General features: G+C 37.9%; 1 pseudogene; it reads left to right on the plus strand.

The window, feature by feature from the left end:
• Positions 1-323: 323 nt before the first annotated feature.
• Positions 324-959, plus strand: LOC122751078 (annotated as a pseudogene).
• Positions 960-16,449: the final 15,490 nt, after the last annotated feature.

Raw genomic sequence — 16,449 nt, forward strand, 5'->3', positions numbered from 1 at the left:
CCTTAAAGGCTGAGACTAAATTCCTTATTTTATAGAAACGTAAACTTAGGCAAGAGAAGTTAAATGATTTTCCCAAGGCCACATCATGATACTAGTGTCTGAGATAGGATTTGGACTCAGGTCTTACTAATTCCAAGTCCTTGTCCTATCTACTACACTCCATCCTTCCTTGCCCCAAGAGATGGCTACCAATAGACATAGGTATATTATGCCCATGGGTTAGGAAATGACTAAAAATTTTGAGGTACCTGTAAGTAATAGAATATTAATGTTCTATAAGAAATAACAGGCTGTCATGCCCATGAGGAGGGCTCTAAGCTGCCATGGCACCCAGCCAAAATGGCATGATTCTGAGGCCTCATTTCCACAAAGACTGGCAAAGACAAATCGCCACATGGTTTAACCAGCCAGCCAGGAAGATCAGGAGATAAAAGGCCCGTCAAGCAAAAGCCTGTCGAATTGCTCCTTCCCCTGCCTCTGGTCCTATCCGGCCCATTGTGATGTGCCCTACCATTCGATACCACGCCAAAGTATGTGCTGTTAGAGGATTCAGCTTGGAAGAGCTTCGGGTGTCTGGAATCCATAAAAAAGTGTCACAGACCATTGGTATCTCTGTGGACCCTCATTCACAGAAATAAGTCTACAGAATCTCTCCAGGCAAATGTGTAGTGACTGAAAGAATATAAGTCCAAACTGATCCTCTTCCCAAGGAAACCATTGCATCAAAGAAGGGAGATAGCTCTGCTGAAGAACTCAAATTGGCAACTTAGCTTACAGGACCAGTTATGCCAATCAGAAATGTCTTCAAGAAAGAGAAAGCTCGTGTCATTACTGAAGAAGAGAAGAATTTCAAGACCTTTGCTAGTCTTAGAATGGCCTGGGCCAATGCCCATTTCTTTGGCATCTGAGCAAAATGAGCCAAGGAGGCTGCAGAGCAGGATGTGGAGAAGAAGAAGTAAACAGCCTCTGATAACTTTCAATAAAATAATACAAAAAAAAAAAAAAGAAATGGCAGGTATGAAGAACTCAGAGAGACATTTGAACACATATGAACTAAGGCAGAGTGAAGTATAACAATTGGAATTAAACAAAACTGAGGGGGAAATATAATGACTACAGCACTATCAATGGAAAGAACAATAACAATAAACACAACAAATCGAACCTGAATGCTATACAAATATAATGACCTAATTTGGTCTCTGAAGAGGTTTGAGAAAAGGTCCCTCCTTCCCTTATGTCAGAAGTAGAGGGACTAAGGATATGAAATATGAAATATGCCATTCAGATACAATTGATGTGTTGGTTAATTTTACTGAACTGCTTTTTTAAAAAAAAATTTAGGGGACAGCTAGGTGGTACAGTGAATAGAGCACTAGCCCTGGAGTCAGGAAGACCTGAGTCAAGTGTCAGACACTTGATACTTACTAGGTGTGTGACCTTGGGCAAGTCACTTAACCCCAATTGCCTCACCCCCCAAAAAAAATTTTAAAAGGAATAGCTCAAGTAGTGGATAAGAGGGAGTGATATTAATGTGTTATGTTTAAACTGTTATTAATAAAAACCAGATACTTTTAAAAATCTTTTTCAATCTGATGAAGGGGGCATAGTCAATATTCTCCATCTATTTGACTTAAACTCTAGCCTTTATATTGGACATTGGTCATCAGCTAAATTCTCTAGATTTGATATTTTAGCAATCTCTCTCTCTCTCTCTCTCTCTCTCTCTCTCTCTCTCTCTCTCTCTCTCTCTCTCTCTCTCTCTCAGCTATGTATATATCCAGGCATCACAATTACATATAGTAGCCTCATTTTCAAAACTACAGATTAATAATATAGCCCATTCAACAATTAACCAACATTTATTAAGGTTCTAAAATATGTCAGGTACTGAGACCTGAGGCTTACAAAGATGAAATAAGGCATGGTCTCTGCCCTTGAGGTGTTTACAATAAAATAATCCATTCAAGTATCCTTCTCAAAGGTTGTCCATGAATCACCAAGGCTACTTGTTAAGGGTAAAATTCTAGCTAGTCTGTCTAAAATATCTAATGAGTGGTCACCAATAAATGATAAGCTTTAACAAGAGTTAGACTTTTAAGCATTTATTAAGGAGAATAAGAATTTGGTAAAGAGAGAGAGAAAGACCTAGATTCCTATCTATTAAAATGAGAGCGCATTTCTAGCTCCTTTCTCCACCAGCATCCTCAGGAAAGAGCCCAGAGTCAGAGCTCCAGGCTCCCCCTTCTTCCTCCCACAAGCAAACGTCACTTCCTGACACCAAAGAAAAGACGCATGGTCTTGCCCTCAAAGACCTTCACCTCATGGGCGGAGCTCTTCTACAGTAAGTCTCCAGCAAATGGCATCATTCCAATCGTTACGTACTCAAGAACAATATTTCCTGGTAGTAGAATCGAGTCAAGTAAACAAGCATTTATTAAGTGCCTACTTTGTGACAGACACTCTACTAAGTGTTAGGAGTCTATGTTAGAGATGCCCAATTAAAAAGGTTTCCCTGTGCTTTGAAGAACTATGCTAGACATCTTAATCAAGTTGCTGGATTAACGCAGGTTGTTCACTTAGCAAATTGCATCCCAAAGATTAGAACTATATGACTAGAAAAGATGAACAACTTTGATCATGCCCAATTGACAAATGAACACAAAATAATTTCTCAATGGTATTATAACACCTTTAACATACTGTGTTGTGAACTGAAATAGAAGGCTATAAACTGAATTTGGTAGCCTTAGCACTACCTGTAGGGAATCAATCATGAGGGACCAATATATAGTTGAGAATTTTTCCCACTGGTAAGTTAATTCATTTAACAAGATTCTATTTAAATCAGTTGTCATATATCATAGAGTTTTCATGAACTCTGCATATTGTTTGTTATTAAAACTGCTATTTTAATGCAATGTGTATATGGGGGAGGGGGTTAGCTATAGGATAATTACTGAATCTAGGTGACAACACTGAATATTCTCATTGAACTATGATGCCTGAGAACTCTCCATGAATTTTATTTATATGAACTTCACATTTCAATTCTCTTACCTTGTCATTAACTCTGCCCATTGCCCCCATTCTCTCTGTCTCTGTCTCTGTCTCTCTTTCTCGCTCCTTTTTTCTCTGTATTCTTCTCAGCAGTTTTAGGTGGAAAACACATACTAGTTAATAATGAAAAAGATGATGATTTCCATTTTATTTCTCTCATGTTGATATTTTTGTCTTACTATAAATAATAATTCAAAATAAGCAGTTTAATGAAAAAAACTGCTGTAGAGGATTGAAGAGCAATAAGGTTGGAGTAGGAAGGGGAGAACCCCAAAATAAAGTTGGGGAAAATTTCTAGTTATCTATACAAGTTGGATCAATTGAGAAATATAAGGCTGGTGCACTTTTAATATAATGAACATTTTTAATAGCCTGAAGGTTTCTATAATAGTATGAAGTGATTCACTCAGTCCTATCAAGAAGCAGAGGACAAGAGCAAACAGTTTCTAATGGTTGCTTCCATGGTACTGATTCTGTGATATACTCAGAGAAGATGAAGTAGTATGCAGCCTCTCAAGTAGTATTATGCCATGGGCAAATCACTTCATCACTTGGGGATCAGTTTGTTCATCATTAAAATGAGGGGGATAGACTAGATGACTTCTTCAAAATGAAAAAAAAAACTTCAAAATTCTACACAATAACATATGTATACTTACATATATATCACAGGAAAAAAGTGAATAAAGGATTCATTTCAATTCAATTAAAGAAAAAAGAAATTTGTTGAGTGCCTGTTTTGTCTAAAGCATTATGGTAGGAACTTAAATTCAGTAGCAAAGTTAAACACCTAACCAACTAATTTTAATACAAATTTTCTACTACAAACATCAAAAGCACAAAAAAGTTCAACTGTATGGCGAAAAAATAATAAAACAAAACTTAAATAATTCTAATTTGTTCCCCCCCCCCCTAAATTGAAAGCTCACTCTAAAACCTAGAATTTGGGAAACAGTGCCCTGGGCTCCAGATCCTAATCCTTTGTTTCTAGTTAAAATGACCATTTTTCAAAATAATTTTCTAAATTCTACTAAATTAAGGTCCCTTGAAGCAAAAAGCAATATTTTCTTTAGACTATGTATTGTCTTCAAGTGCCTACCAGAGTATTCTGCATACAACAAGGACTAACTAAATGTTTGTTGAATGAGAGATCTGAGGAGGGAGAGATTACCTCTGGTTATGAAGGCCATGAAAGACTCCATTCATAAAGTAAATTGGAACCAGACCTAGTCCTTGAAAGATGGGGGTTGGGCTGTGGGGTGGGATAGAGCTTTCCAGGCACAAGGAAGAGTGTGAGCAAATATGGAAATCAGATAGGGCAAAATGAGTTCAGTGAAGAGTATGTGAAGAGGAATCATCTGAAATAAATCTAGAAGAGTAGGCTGGAACTAGATTGTAGAACTCTGAATATCAGGCCAAGTAGTTTGGATTATATTCTATAGACTTCTGGGAGCCATGGAAGGTTTTAATAGAAGAACAATGTGATCAGGGATGTGAATTAGGAATAAGATTCCTCCAACCATAGTGAATGAAGTATATATTGGAATGAAGAAAGGTTAAAAGTGGAACAGTTAGTTTAAGAATATTATAATCATCCAGATGTTCTCCCCTCTGATGTTACCTTCTATCTACTCTAACTCTATATTATATGAACTTAAATAATTACACATTGTCTTTCCTCATTAAAATGTGATCTCTGGGAAGGAAGGGCCTATTTTTTTGCCTTTTTTGTAGCCTTAGCACTTGGTCCAGTGACTGCCACTGGTTAATAAATTGATCAATTAATGAGGGCCAGCACTGTGGAAATTAATGAAGGCAATGTCAGTGGGAATATAAAGGAAGGCATGGCTCTAAGAGATATTATGTATATTGGACCCATTGGACTTAGTAATTGATTAGGTAGGAGAGGGAAGAGTTAAAGAGGATTTTCTTTGTTTTGAGCATGGGTGATTTGGGAGTATGGTTAGTGGTTCCATTAACAAAAATAAGCAAGTTAGGAAGAAGGCCAAGTTTTGTGGGAAAGAATTTGTTGGTTTTAGACATACCAGAGATGTTTCAGAGTTTAGTTCCTACCCTGAACAGGGGCAAGCTCACAGATATAGAGCTGGAAGAGACCTTGAGGGCATTTACTTCAACTCTCTTATTTTAAAGTTGAGGAACCTGAGAACTATCTGGGTTAAATGACTTGTCCAAGATCACACAGATAATAAATAGCAGAGCTAGGTCCTTTGCTTCTAGTCAGTGTCTTTCCCTTAGACCACTACCACCTGAACTGAGAAGTAACTTGGTGTAGTGGAAAGGGGACCTTTACTTAAACCCTAGCTCTGCTATTTATTCCCTTTGTGTGACCTTAAATAAGTCACCTCCCCTGTGTCTTTAGTATTCCCATTCTGTGATGTCTAAGGTGTTTTCCAATTCTGAGATTACAAGAAATCTGACCAGATTAAACAGTTCACCAATTTATCAGACTTTTCTATAAATTAAATAAAACCTCATGCCCCTGATTCTTTTTTCTTTTTTTAAAGTCCACCTCCTACCATTAATTAGTTCACTGAAATTATGTGTAAAAAGTACTAAGAAATTGTTGTTGCTTAGTCATGTCCAACTCTGTGTGATTCTGTATGAGGTTTTCTTGGCAGAGATACTGGAGTGTTTTGCCATTTCCTTCTCCAGTGGATTAAAGCAAAAAGGGGTTAAATTACTTTCCCAGGGTCACACAGTCACTGAGTGCCTGAGGCAATATTTGAATGCTTCTTCCTGTGGACACAACCGAACTCTAGCCACTAAGTCACCTAGCTGCCTCCTGTATTAAGAAATACTAGAGGGGCAGCTAGGTGGTGAGGTGGATAGAGCACCAGTCCTGTAGTCAGGAGTACCTGAGTTCAAATCCAGCCTCAGACACTTAACACTTACTAGCTGTGTGACCCTGGGCAAGTCACTTAACCCCAATTGCCTCACTAAAAAAAAAAAGAAAGAAAGAAATAATAGAGTAACATATAGATATAAAAGATTCTTACTGGGTGGCTATCTGATTTTGTATTAGCATAGGCTTATTCCTCTGAATAAGCCAAGAGCCTCCAGGTTTTTTATTAACTGGTTTTTATGACAATGCATTTGTATAGTAATAGAGTAATACTAACATTAAAAACAAAACAAAACAAAATAAAATTTTTTACTGGCATTTGTAAAAAAGAGTCCTTTCATATGCAAGATTCCAGGAATTGGACAGTTTGTGAATTGTGGATACTTTATTATATTGTTTAGAAAATGTATTGATTATTCACAACAACCCACAAGGGAGGTACTATTAATTATTTCCATTTTACAGATGAAGAATCTGAGAAAAAAGAAGGCTAAATGACTTGTCCAGCATCACACAACTGGGGAGTGTCTCAGGCAGGCTTTCAGTTCAGGTTTTCCTGACTCTTTATGCTGTGCCACCTAGCTGCCTATGGCAATATGACATGAATACCCTTACCTCCCTCCTCTGGTCCTTTCCAGACCCCTTTTATGCATCTTCTTCCCTTCATTAGGATGGATGTAAGCTTCTTGAAGGCAGGGATTGCCTTTTTTTTTTTTTTTTGCTTTTATTAGTATCTCCAGTGCTTATTAGCACAGTGGCTACCTCATAGCAAGTCCTTTATAAAGAAATGCTTTATCTCTGTATGTGCCTATCTATATAACAAAGATCCACCTTTGAAATACCAAGATTCATTTGGTGATGCTGGATGGTAGTGAATATTGAAACATGTAACTTTCCAAAGAATGAAAGATGTAGGTGAGGGTGAGGTCAGTGAACATATTCATGGCATGCAGAAGGAGTATGCAGTACATTTCCAATGATAACCTGTATTTGAGAAACAGCATAAGTGACATTCAGTAAATATATGATTAGAGAAGGAGATGGACCACTCATGTAGAGAGAGCAAGGGATAACATGTGACTGATAGAAGGACTGCATTGTTACCTATGAAATACGAAAAGACCAAAAGGAAGCAGCCAGTACAATGGATAGGTTGACCATGGAGAATTTGTTCAAGAGCATGGTATAGAATAAGGTTTGGATAGGGTGTAATTTTTACTGTTAGAAGAAATAATTCCATTGATGAGATCATAGATTCATGGAAGTATTCATTTCAAATCAACAAATATCTCTTAAAGCCTTGCAAAGGTTTCTGTGTTTGCTAAAGGAGCTTGGCTTTAACACCTAGTTGGTACAAATTATCACTAATTACTTAACAGTGAGCAGCTTAATAGAGGTTAGCAGTGATTGGGAGGGAAGTGGCCAGGATGGTTTAGAGGCAACATTCCCAGAAGCTCCTCCTCAACCAAGAGTTTAGCATCCAATAGGTGTGTCTGGCTTAGAGTTTGCCCTGGTGGTTTCTAGAGGAAGCCACAATGAACTATAATTCTGCTTGAGATGGAAGAGGTAAGGACATTAAGGGTACTGTTCCAGTTACTTGTGGGGTATATGCTATGTTTGTCTTCCTGAATGAAGTAGCCACTAATTATGTTGAACTATTTCCCTTATGTTATAAATTGAGAAATGAAGAGGCAAAAAAATGTAAAGTGAATCTCCCTAGGTGGGGAAGAACTATAAAAATACATGTTATTCCCCAGGAAGTCATATAACCTTCCCTTGTCAGGAAATTTTTTTCCTTATGACAAAGTATTGTTTTTACATATATTCAATGACCTACCATTTGGAGAAGTTGGATAGCTTTTTATAATATATATATTCTTAAGCATGAATGAATACATTTGCACAGGTTCAAATACTTCATTCATTATATTTGCATTCTTACAAATACTCTGTTCCTATTATTGCTACCTAGTTGGGTAAAGCTGAATAGCTGCTGTCTGCAGAAGAAGCAATTTTGGCTCACTAACTGGAAAGAGGGAGGTATGGAGTGTCCTCCAACACACAAGAGTAGTAACAAGACACAGCCAGATGAGTAAAGCTCATTGTCTGATATTGCTGACCTCAATCAGTCCTTGTCTTTTGATCCAGTACTCTACTTATGGCTTCACTATTTCTTTGCCAGGATTTTGGCTGTCTTTTTATTTTTGGAAATTGATTTTTGTTTGGTTTGCTTTCCTTTATAATTGGATTCTTTTAAGAAAGGAGCCTCACTGCCTCTTGTCTGTAGACAGGACAACATGGGTGTAAAAATGACCCAAGTACATTGTGACTATTGTCCAAGTGATAAAAATGGTCCTTGAGGCCAAGGCCTTGATGTTAGACTTAGTGTGGGGTATTAGGAGATACGGATGATATCACTCTTTGGACCCAATACAGAGGAAAAACTATCTTGGTAGAGAATTTATTTTTTGCTAAAAATCTGCAATTAGTTTTGTTGTGTCCCTTAGACTGATTATATATATATATATAAATTAGTTTTACTCTTAAACTGGTTTCAAACCTCCTTCGTGCACAGCACCGTGGTAGACACTAAGGATAGAAAGACCAGAAAAATCACAGTCTACTAAGGGACACAACATATATCCAGGTAAATAATACAGAATATATGCAAATAACCTCAGTAAGGAAGAGAGTAAAACTGGAAGGACTGAGAAAAGTTTGGTGTAGGGAAGGAGAAATTTAAGCCGTATTTCAACAGAAGCTAGGGATTCTTAAAGGAGGGAAAGCATTCCAGACAAGGGAGACAGGATGTGCAAAGGCATGGTGACATTATTGTTAATAGTGCTGGGGTTATGCCATTAACACTTACTATTGGTATTCTTTTTAGGGCTCTTTCAAAGGAAATTTACAAACAATGGTATAAAATCACCCCCTTTTCTCATCTGCTCTTAGGTCTCAGCGGGGACAGATACCTGGAACAATGAGTCACCTTTTAGCCAGAACATTGGCCTATCTGGTGCCTCTGTTCATTCCCAACATGCCAGATGTACAGCTCTTACTGTACATACTTTCCAATGTGTTACTCCTTTGCATAAAGCCTCTTTGGCTACACCTCAAACACAGACGACTATATATTTCAAAGAATAGCTAAACATTGCAGCATTTGCAGAAATTCAAGCCTTATCAACATATTGAGCTTTTACTAAGTCATGAATTCTTGATTTGCAGTCTGCAGTGCTCCTGCATATTCATAACTCTCTTTATCCAAAGATCTTCAATATTCATTTACTACAGAGTAGTAGGGATACATTATTCAACTCCATTTACCAAGGGGTAAACTGATGTCTAAACAACAGCCCTTTGAAGGCAAATTGCTCCTACCTGCCATCATACTTTGTAGATGTGGGGGAATTCAAGCTTCTTTCTAGATTTTACTACAATGTCTCTGAGAGAGCTGATATAAACACCTTTGTAAGAGAGAAATGCAATATAGAGAGCAGAAGAGGAAAGAGAAAAATAGCCTTACTTTGAATTGCCCTCTTGAACTAAGCTTCAGGTGTCAAAGGTTAATTGACCAGATTAGAGCCTCCTCAACCTGGTGGAACTCTGGTAGATATCATCACTCATTTGATCCAATAACCAATTAGCTGAATGGATTTTCCTGTTAAAAGTTCCACCCAGTCCTCCCCCTTTCTTTTTATTAAACTTAAAAGAAAAACAAAGGTCAATTTCTCAATTCTCTCCTTAATTAATACCTTCTTTTCTTTTAATTTTTGATTTGCTTAATTTCTCTTCCTTCTTTCCTTTCTTTGGGCAATGAGGGTGAAGTGACTTTTCCAGGGTCACACAGCTAGTACGTGTCAAGTGTCTGAGGCTAGATTTGAACTCAGGTCTTCCTGAATCCAGGGCCAGTGCTTTATCTACTGTGCCACCTAGCTGCCCCTATTTGCTTAATTTCTTAAGAATTTCATCTCCATCTGTCCCATGTTCTGACTGGGCAGAGGTTAAAAACAGTAAAACTATTAGTGGACAAGCCCAGAAAATTGTAAGGAAAGCTACTGCAAAAGGTTAACACTTTCTAACTCTGTGGATCATGTAGTTTGGGATTCAGTTAGCCTTCCCCTAATGACCAGGCCAGGATGTGTCAGGGGTATGAATTGAACCCCTGAAGCCAACTCTCAGATTGAATATTATGAAGACAGAAGATTTGAAGATTATGATTTTAAAATTCAGTAATGTGCCCCTATATACCTATGAGAAAGTCTATTAGTAGGCAGGATATATAGATCAATAATCTACATAGAAGTAATAACAACTCAAGGGAGCTAGTAAAGTCACCAGGTGCAAGAGTATACAAAGAAAAGATGAGAGTCCAGGTGAGAACCTTGGGGTTTGCCAACATTTAGGACATATCCTATGGATGATAATCCAACAAAGGAGCCTGAGAGGGAGCAGGCATGCTGATAGTCACTGCTAGGGGAACCAAGTGAGAGCAACATCATTACAACTTGGAGAGGAGAGAGTACCTTGAAGGAGAGGGAGGTCACCAACGTCAAATGCTACAGGTCAAGTAAAGACTGAGAAAAGCCCATTGGTTTTAGCCATTGGGGGCTTACTGGCAGTTAAAAAGAATCAGTTTCAATTGAATGAGGAATAAGGATAGGGAGGAATTTTAGAACCTAGGAGATTGGAGGGATGATAGTGCTCACTGTGGGAATAAGGAAATTCAGAAGCAGGGTGGCTTTGTTGTGAAAATCAGAGTAATCCCAGTCACTCCATGCTTTCTCATACTGGGCTACTCACTTTTTCTTCTCCAAAAATGGTGTGTGTGTGTGTGTGTGTGTGTATGTGTGTTGGGGGAGGGATGACAGTGAGGTAGAGTGAATGACTGGGAAACTTTGTTTGTAGAGAAAGCCTATAGAAATCACTGTTGACTGGTTACCTCTGGTCCTGGATCTCCATTCTGGAATGCAGAGCCTACTACCACTGTGGTGATCCAGAGAGATAACATTTAGGAATACTGAGAGCTGTTAATGGTGAAATTGTAGTTGTTACAAGTGTCTGGGTTTAGGTTTTGACTGGCAGGGCATATGACTGTAGCCTGATGCAGCCGCAGAAAGTCAATTTTGGGACTGAGAAGAGTGTTGAAAAGGTTGGTATAGAGTTGTATAATTGATAAGGGGAGAAGGATAGGATATGACCCATGCTCCCATCCTCTGGTTCATCATTCACCATTTGGGCTCAAGTAGTGGCCCCCATTTTGGAAAGCACTGCTTTAAAGTCAGCTGCTAAAAGAGGTGAGATCTGAAGCTATGGCAATAACCTATCATATTCTCTAGTTTCTAATATTCTAAATAATCAAGTCAATTGCTGAACCAACACCACCTATTTTAGCTTTGCCTTTTTATGTCAGTGTTCCAATAATCAACTAATGTTTCTTTCCACTATGAGTATCTTAAAGTAATAGCAATTTCATAGACTTAAAACTAAGTTAAAAACTAAGCAGTTTTTAAAAGGTATCTCCTATCTTTGCATATATGAATGTGAGAGTAAATATAGGTTTTTAACCATAACCTGAGATTCAAATAGCATATATATATGTGTCTTGTTTATGAAACATCATAGGATTGAGAGTTAGAAGGGACCCTTGGAGATCATAACCTTTCTTGCATGCAATGAGGAAACAGACCCATAGAGGTTAAATTACTTGTCCAGGGTCCTGAAGGTAGGTAGGAACACAAATTAAGAGCTAGAAGGGATTTTAGAAGTAATTTGAGTCCAAACTCTTTATTTAACAAATGAGGAAACTGAGGTCTAATAGGTAGTATTGATAGAGTTTTGATTTGAATCCAGGTCCTCTGATTCCAGATCCTGGACTGTACCACAAAGCCTCTTAGCAGGGATTCTGAACTCAAAAGAAATGTGATTGGCTGGTCAATTTGGGTTTAAATGGAAAATTTTAAGGTTTAAAATTATAAAGCTTAAAAACTTGAGTCTCTTGAACAAAGGGAATTCCATATTTAAAGGGCCCTTGGGGTAAGAGAATTTTTTTTAAAGTCCTTTAAAATCCTTTGTTTATGCAAATAATTCCTAGTTTCTGGTTAAGTCTAAATTTATATATTGACTTATCAAGTTTTCCTGAAGAGGAGCACCCCTGTAATGACTCCCTCCCCTCTTTTTTTAGTCCAAACTACATCATCAGTGCTATACATGCAATAGAATTTGATCTAATCCTTCCGCTCATGTTATTTTATCATTTATATTTTTGAGCTTAGGGAAAAAAAATATTATTTCCTATAATGGCTCAGAATGTCTAGTCAGTTCTATTCACGTAAGGAGAACAGAATGTTAGAGTCAAAACTCTTCCATATAAATCTTAGACAAAAAATTTGCCCTAAAGTTGTATTGTGTGTGTTCTGTATGTATTACAAACACTAAAAGCAATTATTTTCACATGTTGAAATAGATCAAGATAACAACAATACACTCTTCTGTCTTATTCTTGCAGCCCATGTGTACACACACTTGATTTAGAGTAAACCAGATGGCTAAAATGAAGATAATTCTTAAAGTCATGTATAATAATTGGTGGCTTCTTATGAGAGTTTATTAGGGAACAGGCATGGGTGGGGGGTTGGGGGAGCATTTATAGTTTTTTTGTTTCCCTGATTCTGTTATCTTTTTCTTTGGGCAACAAGAGAGATTAAAGAGTAAAAGTCTGAATCCCCTTATAAGAAACAACTGAGATTCTCCTCATCCGAAACAACTGATATTTTTTTTCCTTAATGACCCAAGATTAACACGGCAAGGGACTGCAGACACTGTTACAAAATGCCTAAGACCTTGGGTAACTCTGAAGTGATAATCTATCCCCCCAAAAGAGGCAGGATATATAGAGGATGAAGAACCAGCCTTGGGACCAGGAAAACCTGCTCCTGATACATAGCAACTGTATGACCTAGGACCAGTCACTTACCTCCTTAGTGCTCTAGGCAGAGTGGTATAAACTAAAATAGAATAAATATATAAGGATGCCTGAAGGTTACATATTGACTTTTTATATTTTATTGTATTTTTGTTTGTTTCATTAATTATTTCCCAATTACATTTTAATCTATTTCTGGTGGCAGTCAAGAGTGTCATGAGTGACCTTCAGGGACTTGATTTACCTCACAAGGGAATTTCCCATACCAATGAAACCACAAGTCTAGTCTTTATCTCTAAAAAAATAAAAACAAAAACAAACCCCACCCCCTACCCCGAATGTAGGGCCCTCTATATTTTTCATGTACCTTCTCATTAAGTGTGCTTGGTACTTAGTATTAAATAGTTATTAGTGTAACTACTAGTAGTGTAACTACTTCATACTACTAGGTACCAAGCACTGTACTAAGGGCTGGGGATCCAAAGAAAAGCAAAAGATAGTTCTTGCTCTCAGGACACTCACAGTCTAATGTGGGAGACAACATGCAAGTATCTATGTACAAACAAACTTAATATGACATAAATTGTTAATGATCAACAGAGGGGAGGTACAAACCTTAGGAGGAATAAGGAAAGGCTTTTTAGGCTGGATTTTAGCTGGGGCTTGAAGAAAGCCAGGAGGCGGAGATGAAGAGGGAGAGAATTCCAGGCATGAGGGACAGGCAATGAAAATGCCTGAACCCTGAAATGTCTTGTCTGAAGAACAGTCAGGAGACCAGGATCATTGGATTACAGAGCGATGAGGAGGTGGGCTGTACTCGTGTCTCCCTCAAAAAAAAGTGCAGTTTTGCCTTTAGGAATGATGCTTCTGACTAGAGCTAGGAAGACTCCATTTGCTTTCTTTAATTCCTTCATGTTAAAGGCAGCAGAGATCTTTCCAGAGGGGTGGAGTGATTGGAAACACCATAAAGATCTTTGAAGAGGTGATGGAAAAGGGTGAGATCATTCTTTGTGAGTGAAGTCATATGATGTTTCAAAGGATTTGACCTAAAATTGGCAGAAAGTTAGGCTGTATAGCTGATTTCAGTGTTGCACAAAAAAGAGAATGGAATAATTGATTTGGGCCTGTAACTGAATATAATGAACAGCAATAACAGAATACTGATCTCCTAATGTAAATTGATCCATCACAGAGGAGTGTTTAGATCAATGTGTGAGGTAGTGATTAGAGATAAAGGGCTTTGTGGCAAGTCTCCCTGAAGACAGCAGACATCATAGATGACCATCTGGATAACAAGGGACATTTTAAAGCTTAAGTGGCTCTAAATGGCATTCCCCAAACTACAAACCTCATCTTCATTCCCACACTCTCCAAAGAATAATTTGCTGAAGACAAATCTATACAAAAAGGAACTAGAAAAAAATTAAAGCACCTATAGCTTGAAAAACCCAACCTGAAGTATCTGAAAATTAGCAATCATGTTCCCCAGAGATTTAGAGTTGGGAGATACTTTAGAGGGTGTGTCTTCCCATTTCCTCCCACCCCCAATTTGGAACTTTACACATACAGATACCACCTTTCATTGTGAAAAACTATAGTTTTTGTTTTTTTCTTGATTGTGATCCAACATGGAGCCTGAGACTCTTAATTTAATGCTAAATTCAATTAATTTATTTTTTGTCCTTATTCTTATTCTGCCATCTAATTTTATTTTGGGAAGACTTCAGTTGAACATATATTTTGGAAGTGAATTTTGATCTGTGGAGGTTTAGCAGTTAATAAAAGTTGGTAAGTATTGTTCTACATTGGCAAAGCACTTGACATGCAATGTCTCACTTGATCCTCACAATAATCCCTGTGAAATAATATTATTATATTAACTTTTACAGATGAGGAAACTGAGGTTCTCACAGGTTAAAGGCCTCGCAATTTCGTCATAGAACTCGTATCAGAAGCAGGATTCATAGATATTGGATCAGGGATTTTGAGCTGGAAGGGATTATTTTAGACTAGGTTGTCTGGTCCAAACCTTCCATTTTACATTGGAAGGAACTGAGGCAGAACCAAAATTTCAGACTCAAAGTCCCTCTTGACTCCAAGTTTAGTACTCTTTCCACTATACATCTTTACTTCAATTCGTTCTGATAATTAAGGGCTGCCTTTGGGGTTTGGATAATATTTATGTGTCTGTATATACTCCCAGTGCCATTTGGGGTGTCCAGGGGTAAGAAAGAACACAAAAGAATGCTACCCCTTACACTAGGGTAACATGGCTTCTTGCCATTGCCAAAAGCATGGGAACATTTTTCTATGGTTCATATATTGAGATTACCTATTTAATTTTACCTCTGTGCAGTGAAAAGGAGAAAGAAAAATTGACCTTATCCAAGTTCTTCATGATTAATGACTTGTAACTCCCTCCCCTCCCCCAGATAGACTTTAGGATTTACCATTTATAGATCTAGGATTTTGTTACTCCCTTACCTCTGATACATTTTTGGATTTTTCCATCTATCCTGAAGGTGTTTTATAAGGAGCTTTGTAAGAGACCCCCTTTGCTAGGCATTATGTTACATGTAAATGTACCCCCATTGTTCTGTAGATCTGGCAAGAGCACATGTACATCATTTCCTACTGTGCTGGGCAGGATTACGCGCATGAATTGTTGGTGTATTCATATCTGTGTGAAAAATGTACATTTCATGTTGCAGTGAATGTGGAATGTCAAAAAAGGAAAAGCACACAAACCACACAGACAAAACTGCATCGCATTAATGCTAAGGACTTAAATCCACCTAACAAGGAAATTCCAAATTAAGGTTGAGTATTCAGGACCACACACTCCAGTCTCAGCCCACACTGGTAGGACCTTAAAGAATGAGTCTGTTTAGATACCTTCTTAATTTCACTTGGGATACTCTGGGGCTTAATTTGGACATTGAGCACTGAAATCCTGAGATGAGAAGAGTGGACAAACCTTTAAAATGTGCCTACCCTATTCATTGACAAGCTGCTTCTAAAAGTAACACTCATCATGAAACTGTTAAGAAAAGGGAATTTGGTTGAAATATGTCTACAGTAATTAAAGACCCATTGCTACAAAAGAAAGAACAGGGCACAATGAGGAATATTCTGTTATGTTGAGATCCTCACACTTTAAAGGATTCAGGAGATAAACACCAAAGCAAGAGGAGTTGACAATGTGGGATGTCAAAAAAGGTGAAAAATGATTTACCTTCATGTGACTGCTCTGATCAAAGGATTTAGGGCTGAGAAGAACTTGGAGATTATCTAAGATGGTTGCCTTGTTTTATAGATAAGGCATCTGAGGCTTTAGAGGCAGGATGCAAAGAGTAGAGAGAGCTAGCCTTGCAACAATCAGGAGGGCTTGGATTCAAGTGCGGCTTTTGACAAGTCAGCTGTTTTCTTGGCAAAGATACTAGACAGATGAGGTCAATGAGGCAAACAGGATTAAGTGACTTGCCCAGGGTCATACAACTAATAGGTGTCTGAGGCTAGATTTGAACTCAGGAAGATGAATCTTCCTGATTCCAGGCCTAACACTCTCCACTGTGTCACCTAGCTGCCCTAATAATCATAA

The sequence above is a fragment of the Dromiciops gliroides genome, chromosome 3, assembly GCF_019393635.1.
Source record: "Dromiciops gliroides isolate mDroGli1 chromosome 3, mDroGli1.pri, whole genome shotgun sequence".
NCBI classification, from domain to species: Eukaryota; Metazoa; Chordata; class Mammalia; order Microbiotheria; family Microbiotheriidae; genus Dromiciops; species Dromiciops gliroides.